Source organism: Eublepharis macularius, chromosome 4, assembly GCF_028583425.1.
Source record: "Eublepharis macularius isolate TG4126 chromosome 4, MPM_Emac_v1.0, whole genome shotgun sequence".
NCBI lineage: Eukaryota > Metazoa > Chordata > Lepidosauria > Squamata > Eublepharidae > Eublepharis > Eublepharis macularius.
The window spans coordinates 64,712,479-64,726,419 of record NC_072793.1 but is presented as its reverse complement, the minus strand read 5'-3'; the positions used below and the strand labels follow the sequence as shown (position 1 = coordinate 64,726,419).

General features: G+C 41.0%; 1 protein-coding gene across 1 annotated transcript in view; it reads left to right on the top strand.

The window, feature by feature from the left end:
- Positions 1–13,941, top strand: part of STK32A (serine/threonine kinase 32A) — a 128,999-nt gene that overhangs the window by 23,779 nt on the left and 91,279 nt on the right. The window lies entirely within an intron of this gene.

Sequence of the window (13,941 nt, the reverse complement as noted above, 5' to 3'; positions counted from 1 at the left end):
ATTATGCATTCATATTTAACAAACATCATTCAACTTTTCTTTCAGCATTAGGATCAAACATATTCAACATTTCACGAAGATACTCAAACTTAGTTTTAGACAATGGTTTAGTCAGAATATCAGCCACCATTTCTTCAGTACGACAATGTTCAATTTCTATTAGTCCCTTCTGGTACATATCTTTCACAAGTTCACATTTAAGTCCAATAGATCTGCTTCTTGCTTTAGTACTTTCTCCTTGGCATATAGTAATACATGCTTGATTGTCCTCAAACATAACTACAGGTATAGGTTCATTTATTCCAAAGTCTTTTAGCAGGTTGACGATCCACTCTAGTTCACTGCAGGCACTCGCCGCTGACACACATTCAGCTTCTGCTGTAGATTGTGCTACAATAGTTTGTTTTCTACTAGTCCAGTCTATCAGTCCATTTCCATAAAAGAATAGATATCCGCTGGTTGATCTGTAGTCACTTGATTCTTCTCCCCAATTGGCATCCATATATCCAACCAGTCTTGGTTTCTCAGATGGCGAGATTCTCAGCTTTAGGTCTGCTGTTCCTTTCAGGTATCTTGCTATTTTCTTTATCGCATTCCAGTCATGATGATTAGGAGAACTTACTTTTCTGCATAAGATGCTAACAGCTACTGCTATATCAGGTCTTGTGGTTTTGCTCAAGTACAGAAGTTTTCCAATTGCTTCTCTGTATCCACCAATATCCCTAAGTGGTTTTCCATCTCTTTCTTTCAAGTAATCAGGTTCAAGTGGTATATATGTCGCATTGCAGTTTTTCATGCCAATAGATTCTATAAAGTCCAATGTCTTTCTTTTCTGACTTAGAAGAAAAGTTCCATCTTCAAGTCTTTCTAGCTGTATTCCGAGGTAATGTTGTGCATCTCCAAGTTGCTTCACCTCTACCTCTTTGTTCAGTCCATCAACTATTTCTTTGATGTCTTGTCTGTCTTGGCAAGATATTATCAAGTCATCAACATAAATAAGAATGTACTGGTATTGTCCATTTTTAACTCTGGTGTACAGACATGGTTCAGCTTTTCCTTGCTTGAATCCTTGCTTTTGTAGTAGCCCTGATATTTTGTCATACCAGGCTTTTGCTGCTTGCTTTAAGCCATATAGACCTTTGTTGAGCTTGTACACATGATCTTCCATTCCCTTGATCTGGAATCCTTCAGGTTGCTCCATATAGATTTCTTCAGATAATTCTCCATTGAGAAAGGCTGTCTTTATATCCAGATGCTCTACTATCATGTTTCTTGATGCTGCAACACTGAGTAGTGTCCTGAACGTTGCATGGTTGATAACTGGTGCAAAGGTCTCAAAGTAGTCAGTTCCATATTCCTGGGAGAATCCTTTAGCTACTAAACGTGCTTTGTATTTCTCAACAGTTCCATCAGCATTGTGCTTGATTTTGAACACCCATTTGCATCCAACAGGTCTTCTGTCTGGGGGTAAATTTGTGAGAGTCCATACTTGTTTTGTATTTATGGATTGCAGTTCTTCTTCCATTGCTTCAATCCATTTGTCTCTTTCATCTGCAGGTAGTTTGCATATATCTTTCCAGTTCTTAGGTTCTTGGATAAGTTGCACAGTTTCACAGAATCCATACTTCTCTGGTGGGTTTCCTTTGTTGCTTCTTTCCGATCGTCTCACAGTGGTTGCTGCTTCTGTCTCCTCTGGTCCAGTCCCTGCTTCCCCTTCTGTTTGGGTAATCTCTTGAGAAGGTGGACTTGCCGGTTTCCCGGGTGTCACTGCAGGTAACCAATCGACCAATTCTACAGGAGCTGTTTCTGTATCACTTGGATCAGTTGTCACTGTGGATTCAGTTGCATTAGAAGCATGTAATAAATGGCTCTCATCCACATACACCACGTTCTGTTCTTTGACTCTGTGCTCTTGAGGATTGTAAATTCTGTATCCTCTTCCACCAGTGGCATACCCTACAATTAGTCCAACTTCAGCTCGAGGATCAAGCTTTCCTCTCCTTTCCTTTGGTATAAAAGCATAGGCCTTGGAACCAAATGCTTTGATGTGCTTCAGAGCTGGCTTCTTGCCAAACCAGGCTTCAAATGGAGTAATGCCTGTCACCTTTGAAGGTACTCTGTTGTGTAGATAAACTGCTGTGTTCACAGCTTCGGCCCATAATGCATTGGGTAATCCAGAATGTATAAGCATAGATCTGCACATTTCCTGTATAGTCCGATTCAGTCTCTCAGAACAACCATTTTGTTGTGGAGAGTGATGTATAGTGACTTTATGTTCAATGCCTTCAAATTGTAAAAATTTCTTAAATTCTGCATTGCAATATTCTCCACCACCATCAGTACGTAGGCTTTGAGGAGCTTTTCCAAACTTATTCTTAACTGTAGCAACAAAAGATTTAAATTTCTCAAGTGTTTCATCTTTGCTCTTCATCAGATATACAATGCTATATCTCGTTTTGCTTTCAGTAAAAGTTGCAAAATATCTGTTGCCGCCAAGAGATGGCGCTAGTGGACCAACAAGATCAGAGTATACAGTCTCTAGAAGTTCCTCATTATGAGTAGTGGACTTTCCTGTGTAGCTTGGGCTAGTTCCCTTTGCTTTAAGACAGGTTTCACATTTCTCTCTTGCTTTATCACAAACAGGAACAAAAATTCCACAGTCCTCTAACAACTTTTCAACACTTTGTATGCCTCTATGGCCTGTTTTTACATGCCATGAATACAAGCATTTCCTATGATCACAAGCACCTTGGCTAGTTTGATAAATCTGTCCTTCACCAGCATCAGCAACTTCTGGTCTTTCACTAACATCCACAAAATAATGCAGTCCATTTCTCTCTTCAACAGCAAACTTAACTCCAGATTTCTTTTCAACAATTACACTTCTACTACCCATTCTCTTCTGAAGAACCACCACACAGTCCTTTTCCACAAGTTTCTTAGTTGAGATTAAATTCTCTGCTGCTTCAGGAACAAGTGCCACATCTTGAAGGGTAACATTTACTATTTCCCCTCTTGTTGTGCATAGCTTAATTGGCACCTTTCCAGTTCCTAGCACATTTAGTGGTTGTTTATTTGCTTGGAACAGTCTGGGTTTATCATCAGTATCAAGTTCAGAAAACAATTCACGATATTTGCAAATATGCCAGCAGCTTCCTGAATCGATGAGGAATAATTTCTTATCCTGAATATCTTCATCATCAAAAACTCTTAGTGAAAAATTACTCCTGCCATTTCTCTGAAATCTGCCTCTAGACACACTCCCTCTGCTTCTGGCTCTGAAATTCCCTTTTTGGCTATAATCTCTTCTGCCACGAGAAGACGCTCTTTCAACATGAGTCTCTGTACTAGGGTAACGTGCATTTGATTGGCTAGCAATGGCTGCTCTATTATTCATTCGGTTTAATGCACAGTCTCTGGCCATGTGGCTCCTTCCACCACAAGAAAAGCAGTTAGTCTGTCTGCCTCTATATCCATTTCCCAAATTCAAAACAGTCATTCCATCAGACACAGCCTGTAAATTCCTTCCCTCTCTTGAATCCAGTTCCTCTCTTAAACTTGTCAACAATTGCTCCAGTGTTAAATTCTCTTTATGTCTCAAGAGAAGTGCTAAATTTTCATAGCTACTTGGTAAACTTTTCAGCAAGGCAACAACAACATCTCGCTCTTTCGGAGCCTCTCCGAGTTCTTCCAACTCTCTATGCAATTTCATAAATCTTTGCAATTGGGCTGGTATGGAATCCCCTTCTTTAATTTTAAAATCAAACAATTCTGTTTTAAGATAGATTATTTTGGTGCATGTCTGTTTTTCAAAACGCTTCTTTAAAGCTTCAAGCATCTCTTTTGCAGTATCAAAGGTATGCAAGTCCTGGACTTCATAATGAGATACTGAGGTCATAATTAATGTTTTGGCTAGAGCATTTTTCCTGGTAAATTCAAGCTTTATTTGAGGATCATCTGGTACGTTTGCAGTTAGAATGTCCTCAGCATTATGCATTTCAAGTTGGCTTTTTAATAATGCCAGCCACCAAGTAAAGTTGTTTTTATTTAAATGAGGCATATGAAAATTTCCTTGGCTAATTTGAAATGGCTTTGGATTACTCACGACTCCCTGGTCAGAGGAACTCATTTTTCAGCTGTGAAGATTCAGGCACACGTGGAGTTAACGATCTCCTTTGTTCTCTCTGCCGTCTCTGCTCCGCTCGGCTCCGAGGGTAAAGAAAAACTTCCAAATAGTTCTCAGCTGCAGTTTTCTCAGTGCAGACCAGTTTTAAGAAACTTTTAAAGACAACAAGATCTTTAAAATAATCTCCTTTTCCCAGTTACAACTGAATGCAGCAAAAAAGGTTTGGTAGAGAAAAAAAAAATCTGAGCCTTTGTGCCTATCTAGCTTAGTCTCTCTTTAAAGATCCATTTCAAAATTGTTTGCTTGTTTGGCAAAACAAACCACCATAACAAAATCACCAACCAAAATCGCCAAAATCAACCATCCTCTCTGCTACCACTTCGTTGGGAAAAAAAGGTTAAAAATAGCTTTAAATCATAGGTGCAATGGATCTTGGATCAATAGAGAGTCAGCACACGAGTTTAGCTTTTAAAAAACATTTACTTCTAAAGGGAAAAGGGTCACAGGTTGCCTACAAAACAAAAAACACCTGGAGCTACATTTCTCACTACTGTTTACAACAAAGAGCTAGGATAATGGAAGGTGGAGAATCTTCTTCTTCCTCCTTCTTCTTGACCCTGAAAGGACAGTCACCTGACCTGTTGACCAATAACAGTTTACAAACACTCTCAAGTTTCCCGGGCTTGCAGATTATTGGCTTTGAGCCAGGTTCCCTTTCCAGGTCAATCTAAACAATAGCATGGTAGGTAAACACATTAACCCCATAATGACTGAATCTCAGACCTTGCAACACACATATATTCCAACACATTTTAGTGCTCTTCCCCCCCCCCCCCCGCCGTATTTCATAAGTGTTGATGTGATCATAGCTATGGCTGCAGGAAAATTCTTAACTTGTGTGCTTCAGCAAAATGTTGCTCATAAAGGATATGGATGCAACCATACGTACAATCACATCAATCCCTCACCCTTTTTTTTTTGCAGGGTGCAGCAGTAAAGGGGGACTGAAGGAATTGAAAGCTGCAGCGATGGTCCAGTTCTAGAATTAATGTAAATATAAATCTGAATTTAGGAGGAGTGAAATTTAAAATAGAAGTTACAGAACAGAATGGGCAAAAATTCTCTTCCCCATCCCAAAAGTTTATTTATGATTATTTTGATAATTCAGCAGATCCATCCTACGTAAAGATGAGGAAAAATCTATATGATCTTGGATTACATGATCACTGTAATGTTAAAAATGTTTTCCTACTGTTGCCATCCTGCAGAGCTGTGTGAACAGCCCGCCATTCAGTATTCCTGATTAGAGATGGGCACGATCCGCATTACGAATGAAAAAACCCCACGATAATGGCGATCGCGGTGGATTGTGATCGTCCACGGCCAATGATCCAGTGGTCGGGAGAGGCCTGGATTGGGGCGATCGGGCTCAGTTCGGGGATCCAGATACTCAGGCGCCAGCAATCTATTCCCCTGGCAATGGAGCCAGGGGAATGCCTGAGCTCTGTTTGCCCTCCTTCTGTCACCCTGGAAACCCGAATGGAAGCCCAGCTTTCCTTGATAAGCAGGGCTTCCTTCCAGTCACAGAGCAGCAAAGCAGTCACAAGTTGGGAGAAGACACCCAAGGGAGGGAGGGGGAAGGGGGTGTTCCACCGCCAGTATCCACTGTTCCTTTCTTGCTGGGAATACCAGCACGCTTCTGTTTGGCCTGGTGGGCGGACAAATGGGGGGTGCCGCCAGTGAGCAGCAAGACCCCCCCACCCCCTGAGGGGAGGCGGCTCGTCGCCACTTCCCCATGCCTGCCAGACCTGGCGGCCGCCGCCACCACCCACCTTCCCACATAGCTTGGAATACCAGTGTGCCTTGCTTTGGCCTCCACGATCCACTCGGGAATGGGAGATGCTAGGTGCGGGTCGTTAATTCGGGATTGTCACTGGCGCCGATCCACGATCTGCTGGATCGTTAATTTTTTTTGGATCGTGCCCATCTCTATTCCTGATAATAGTCCTGTCACTTGATCAAAATGCATTCAGTTGTGTTTGCTATCTGTGGAAAATAGTGGCACTGTATTTCATGAGTGCTGCTGATTTCCGTAGGGCTAGGGTACTTTGGAACTACCCTGATTAATTGTGCCACTCATCAGCCTATAAGTTTCTGGCCTGAATAATTAGGAAAAGGCAGTTTCTAGTGAAATCTCTAATTACTTGTAAAAAGTAATTTATCTCACTATTGGCAAGTCAAGCCCTTTTCACTGTTTCAAATATTTTTGTTTTCCTATTAATTGAACCCAGAATTAATCACTGTGAAAGTACATTTATAGAGGCAATTACTTAATTCCCAGAGGCAATTAAAGTCCAGTTATATACAATTCTGAACATCTCCAGAAAGTTTGTAGGTTCTCCATTTTGTCAAGGGGCCAGTCTGGCATCAGGGAACATACGCAGGTGTGAGCAGGCTTGAGACCTGAGTAGGCTCCCACCTGAGACCCCAGCTGCACTCACCTGGCTGGTGGGGGGGGGAGGCAGAGGTTGGGGGAGAGAAGCACATGTGCATGCTCCCCCATCCTACTGAACTAGCTTCAGCATGCCCAGTGTTTCCTCTCTTGTGTTGAAGCCTCCAAACAGGTAATTTTTGGCTTAAGTGCGTCCCCTGGTTCTTCCTTCATGCTGGAAAATGACATCCTTTTCCAGCACAAGGGAGTAAATGCCAGGTGTGCTGAAGCCAGTTCAGCGGGACAGGGGAGTGCAGGAGCATGCGCATGATGAGCATGCGCCGGAGCGGTAAGTACCCTGTTGCTTTCTGCCCTCTACACCCCTGCTTGGGGTCCTGGGCCCCCTGGCAACCCTAGGCCTGAGTTATAGTTGTCTATAGAGAATCTATTCTATGGTAGTTAGCTCTAGGAACAAGCAAGTACTGCAGAGGAAGACGTGTAGAGTTCTGTTAGATCATACTGCAGACCACTTAGAGGAATGCAACTGTAGACAAAAGTAGACAGAAAGAACAGACAATGGAAGTAGCATGTGAAACAATGTGGATGGAAGTGCAACCAAGTCTCAACCAGATGTTCTGGAAACAGGAGTTGTCCTAACCCACCAAATTGTTGTAGATTGTTGGCCTGCTATCTGCCATGTTTCACTGCTCCATGCAGAAGGTGTAGGTTGATGTTCACACTGTCAGTTGACTCAGGCTTTGAAATGTAAGCCACTCCTGGTTTTATCAAAGTCTTGTTCTCACTTGAGGGGCCTTAAACATGCACTATGGGTATGTGGCCTTGCTCTTTTTATTGTAAATTACCTAGACTCTATGGTAAAACCATAGAATTCCCGACATCTTCTAGAATGTTGTGACATCATTTTAGGTTCTCCCTAGAAGTGAAGTCATGCTGCATATGATGACAGCAAATTTTAATTTTTTCTCCCACCACCCAAAAGAAGCTGCTGTTCTTTCGGTGGAGTGAGTGACCTGGCAATCCTGCTGTTGGTACATTCTGTTGAAAAGTCATATATAACAGTGTTGGCAGTTTGAGGAGGCAATGATCAGTTTGAGGTTTCCCAAGCCAATTGAAATGTGCATTAGTTTGCAAAAGCATCTAATACATTTAAATCAATTAAACCATATATGTTTATGAATGATTCTAGTAATTTCAGCTTCCACTCCCAGTGATTTGGAAGCTGTCTTTACCCTGGCCCTTTTTCCAAATAGGGGAGACGCCGAGCTTGAGGGAGGGCATGCTGGGAGACTGGGTTCTCCGCTAATCAGGGGCAAGGAGCAAGCAGATGTTATAAATTTATTCCTCCCTTGTATTGTCACTTGCTGCCTGGAGCTATTCCTCTAATCTGTAGTCTGTGGGACCTAATTCGTCAGCAGGTGACAGAAGGCGAGTTAAGCTAAGCTAACCTCCTCCAGTGGCTGGAACCATGAGGGCATTTGCTTAAGTTAAGAGACTATGGCGAGCACCCTGTAACATCTTATGATGGGAGAGACTTCCCAAACCGGCCATTTGTAGTTTACCACTTGGGTGGGTTGGCGACAGGGTCCCCTTGGGGCTGGGTCTTCACCAGTCGAACCCTATTGTAATGATTTCAAATGTGTGTGTGTGTCTTTAAATGCTTGGTGTGGTATTGATGAAGAGTGGGAGTGAAAGAGAGGGATGAGTGAGTGATATGATTGGCTGATGAATGAGAGTGTGAGCAGAGTGAACTGCTGTTTCAGGTACTGAGTGGAGAAAAAGATTCAGTCTGGGCAAAGCAGGCAAGCTGTGTGCAGCCTGAGCGTGTTTAAGCATTTCTGAAAGATAACTTGTGTGGAAATCTGAACTCTATGTGTCTGAGAGAAACCTTTTTCTTCTATCTAAAGCAGGCAAACTGTGTACGCCTGAGAGAAAGTCTATGTGTATTTGAGTGAGAAATTGATAGCTGAAGCAGGCAAACTATGTGTTCAGCCTGAGAGAAGATCTGAGTGACTGTGTCTATGAAAAGTTACTTTAAGAACAAATAACACTCTTTTGAAACCATCAAGCTTAAGAAATAATATGAAACTGATACGCTTATTGTAAAAATAAAAGTTTATTTTGGTTTTTTTTCAACTCAGAGTATCTGTTATTCCTATATCCCATTCCTATCTTCAGGGCCACATAGTACCACAAAGGAACCTGGTGCTTGGGCACATTATTAAATGGAAATTTAAATGATTTTGGAATATAATTCCTGGTGACAGCAATCTACCCAGAGGGGGAAAGAAGAAAAAGGTTAAAGGCAAAATCTAATTCAGAGAAAGAAAGGGTATTCGTAACACCTATGTTCTCCAGTGTGAGGGGAGAATGGTCGAGTAACTACCTCTCTCACATACCTTGGTAGGCAGGCCAAGAAAATTGATTGGCAGATTAAGGCCACCTCATGCTTCGAGCCAGGAGGGGTTGCCCATTAACACTGGTGTGCCTCTGGCAGCCCAGTCGAGTTGGATAGTAATAAAGCTCAGGTCAGTTTATTAAATAAATAAATCCAAGTTGAACCAAAGTTGGTTGTGTGGTGTCTTTATTTTGGGGATGGTGTTGCAAAAAGGAATACAATTTTATTGTAATCCAGCTTCCTTCCAAGTTCCAAGAGTGGTTTAGATTGCATCGAGTACGCATCTTACTTTCTGGAGTTATGTAATGCCATAACTGTTTAAAAAGATAATTGCTTTCTTTTAAATGGGTGTCTCAAGGGTTTCAGTGGCCTGCGAAAGGAAAAAAAATAATGATGGCATTATTGTTCCATGATATTTATTCAAAGATGGTGCAGCTGCTGATTTAGAGAAAGGTTAAACTTAATAACTCCAGCAAAACCATATCTTGCAATAGAATGTTAGCTCTAGTGTTGGTAGGATCAGGCGTCAGAATACTGCTCCGTTGTTTGACACAAACTTTTGTATGTTCTACTGCTAGCCTACAGCTTCAGAATATTAGTTAGTCTTGGTTTTATGGGATTTAATGGTCTCATCTGACGAGAACTGTGGTTCTCGAAAGCTTTATGCTACAGTAAAGTTGGTTAGTCTTAAAGGTGCTACTGGAGTCTTTTCTACAATGGTCCCAAGTGACTTACTGATGAAATCAAATAAAGTGGTAAAGACACCCAAAAGGGGTAGTGAAGAACCACAACCTTGCAAACCAAGGGTAACCAAGGAGATCGGAACAGCAGAAATAAATATATATCAGATTGTTGAAAATAACTAAAAATATAAATTAAAAACCCCGGTAGAAATTTTAATAGGAATACATAGATTAGATTAAAAGCATCATATGGTTGTACATATATACATACTAAAACCTTGTATATACATAAAATACAGTCATTGATATACAGGTGCAACTAACAGCCATATGTACAAAACCAATAACAGAAATTTCTGTTTCATCTTTGGTTGGTATTCAGCACCTCATCTTGAATTTTACATTCTTGATCTGGCTATAAGATTTACGGGCAAAGGAAGCACAACTCCTATTTATTATGTATCAGTGCCCTGACTTATTTTCATGCTGCCCTGGGGTAGAATTCTAAGGAATCCAGTCCATGTTATTTTAATTTCATCTCTGCCTTCAGTATGTGCTAAGTCATGTATGTTTTATTTATGCATTTTATTGATTTATTTATTTCTGTTATTTATTTCTGTTGTTTCATCCCCCTTGGAAATCAAATGAAGTGCCATCTCGATCAGTTGGCAAACATTGATTGCAAGTATAATACTTCATTCTGCCCAAAGAAAAGCCAATATGTATGCTGTATGCTTCCTGAAATCTTTGATCAACTCCTGTTGAATGATCTCACCTGCTTTTCCTTCACATCCTTGAAAGCAAGTCTCAGAACCTAGCTACAAGTGATGCCTTACACAGGTTGGACACTTGTCAGCTTCCCTCAAGTTTTGATGGGAAATGTAGGCGTCCTGGTTTTACAGCTTGGCTCTCCATTACAGCTGCAAGACCAGGATTCCTACATTTCCCATCAAAACTTGAGGGAAGCTGACAAGTGTCCAACCTGTGTCAGGCGTCACTTGTAGCTTGGCTCTTATTTCTCAGTGAAATGGTAACCCTTGTTCTGGGATGTGCCACATCACACACTGCAAGAGGGAGGGTTCCCTTCTCTCTTCACCTCAAAATACTAGAAAGCTGGCATGTTGGAGAGCAGGCTGGTCTATAATAATTTGCTCTTAAACCTGGTTTTCAGTGTACTGAGAATTATGTTTAGCTATGAGCTCACTTGTACAATCTGAAGTGGAATAGCCCAGATGCATGTTTACCATGGCCACTGCTAAGTAGGTTATTTCCTCTGGGTTTGATGCTGTGAGGTTTTCTTCTCGCTTCCCTGAAGCATTGTGGTATATTTGTGCATCTCTTGGGGTGTCCCTGGCTTTTCTCAGATCTTCCCCAAATCTACTCTGATCCAGAGTTTTGGGGAAAGTCACTGCAAAGTCATGTGGGCAGGAAAATTTTTCCTGTCCTCTCACACAGCAGCCATTTCCCACACAGGAGCTATTTTCTTTTCCCCATCAACTGGGGGGATTTGGGGGACTTTTTAGTAAGCAACTGAACAATTTGTTATAACAATATATGCAACAGGTTCTCTGAACTCCCAGCATTCATTTTTTCCCCCAAAAGTAAGTCTAGTACCTTTCATTGTTGAGATATAAGGGGCAAGGAGCATCTCCTCAACAAAAGGGGAGAGTCTTAGTTTTTAAATAAAAGCTATGAATTCAAAGAACCAGCTACACATATTTTTATAACTTTATATTGATGTAACAATATGAAATTGCCAATGGAAAAACCCCTGAAAAAGCCTGGCGAGGGGCAATTACTATTGCTGAGGAACTGGGGCAGGGGAACTATAGGGAAATGTGATGTGGAAGTCCTGTTGTTGTGGTGCAGTATTGGTAGATGCATCAGCAGTGGGAAACTAAACATTCCTGTCCCCTTGTGTTAAGAGTTGCCAGCTTCAGATTAGGACATTCCTGGAGATTTTGGGGGTGGAGTCAGTGGAGTGTGAAATTTGGGGAGGGGAGAAGCCATATTCTCCAGAGGAACTGATCTCTGTTCCCTGGAGATCAGTTGTAATTTCATGAGATCTCTTGGAGGTTGACAACCCAATCAGATATTCCTGAACTAATGTAAGCTAACAGTGCAGCAGAAAATGTATGGAGAGTCTGAGAGTTTTTAGGGTTTTTAAGGTATTACCTCATCAGGACATCTGGATCATGCAGGAAGCAGGAGTAAGAAAAACTCCAAATGTGGTTTGAATAGAGACCAAACATATTGTTGCTGGTAGTGGAGTTGTCATTGTTGTTAGCAAATGGGGAGTCTGCAGTGTGGTAAAATGTATTGCTGGTTTTTGTGACTTCGTGAAAAAGAATTTCAGGTTAGTCAGTATTCCATGCTACTACTTACCAGCTATTTTCTTCTCTCTGTCTTGTTTGGTGATTCAGAAGTTGCTCTGTAACTGGCACTCCTGATGATTGTTATCAGTGGTGAGAGAGGTGACTATGAATAGTGAGATGAAGCCCCCATCTCTGGTCTGAAATAATACAGCTCAGTCTCAGGCTTTTATCATCTCAATATTGGTATGATAAAGAGATATAATTACATTCATTTTTCCAAATACTTGCTAGTTGACAGAACTGAAATATGTGCTGCAGTAACAATGGCTGGTCACATTTGGTGTCTTTGTCAACTAGTGAAACTGAGAACTGGTGCTTGCTTAGTCTCTAGCTGTGCTCTCTGTAGCTTGCAGGAAAAAATCACAGTGGAGGAACTTGGTTAATTTTCAGTTCTACTGTATCCTGTGAATTTAAAAGTAGGTGTCAGCCACTAGTTTCTTCATCCTGACATTCTCCCACAACTTGAGACTTGCTTTACAAATGCTATATATAAGATTTTAGAAATCTAGGAAGTTTTGATCTCAGTTCAGGCATTATTTCTTTTCTGTTCACAAATGGTGTAGGATAAATCATGCTAAGGTGGCTAGGAGTACTGCAGCTCTGTACTCTCTTGAACATACAGTAGGTTGCTTTGCTTGCTGTCACTTTGAATCCATCACCGATATGTGTCACATGGTTCCTTGCGGTAGGCATTTTTGGCAAAAAGAGGTCAAACACATGGGCTGTTCTCTTCTGCTTCTTAATTGGTTGGAAATAAGTGGATGGGTGAGGCAAATTAACGCTGTAATTTCAGGTCCTGTCACTTTGGCAGTGCCTGACAGTTTGGGGGTCATGTTAATTAAGGTCGGTGTGCTAGCAATCTGCAGTCTTGATTTGGTGCCTCCAGTGAGGCCCCTAATGAGATTTAAGTACCATAAAGTTTGTGTCTGGTATGAAAACTGGGCTGCTTGTTATGATCATTTCTTAGTTCATGGCTGTATAGTTCTAGTCCTTTCTATTTCTGTCTCATTCAAGGGATGAGCTGCTATAAACGAAATTCAAAGATAGTAGTTTAGGAACTATAGTGAACATGCCTTGCTAAAATTGCTTCAGCGGTTTTGGGAATGCTGTATGTTCAACTGTTGTTTATTTATTTAGTTATTTATACTATGTTTTTATCCCCAATGGGGATCGAAAGTGTCTAACAACATCATTCTTCCTCCTCCAATTTATCCTCACACAACTACCCTGTCAGATGTTACTTTGAGAGAAAGTGACTAAGGGAGCACTCATAAGCCGATCTACTTGGAAGTAACTTCCATTTTATTCTGTGGGGCATAGTCTCAGAGAAGTGTCCTTAATGTTCTTAACTAAGTTCAGCCAGTAAGCTTTTATAGCAGAGTAGGGATTTGAACCTAGAGTTCCCTGATCCTAGCCTGCCAATCTAATCTTCCTGTGCTTCAAAATAGTGTTGCGGATGCAACAAAACAGTGTGATGGAGCAATATTACAAACCATGATGTTGTTGTGGCATTGCAGGAGTTTCAAACAAGTGTGGCAGATAAGTGTGTGCAAGTAAAAAAGGAGAGACTTTCAAAGCTGCTTCTGTAAACTAACTTTATCTTTGGTGTGTGATTTTGCCCTTCATTTTTTACCTACTCATAATTTTAGATAAAGAACAATTTTGCATTCAAATTGATCATAAAACATCTTTTGGAATCTGTATTAGGTCAGAAAGTTATATTGTAATTAATTCCTTCCGTTTGTGTACACACGTACACACACACACACACAAACGGAAGGAATTAATCAACAGTATAACTACTACACGACATACACATTCTTCCTAAAGAACAGTTCTGTGTAACTCAAACCCTAAATTAGAAGAAATTTGTAAAAAATGATTCTTATTTTGTATACTTAATATTTCAG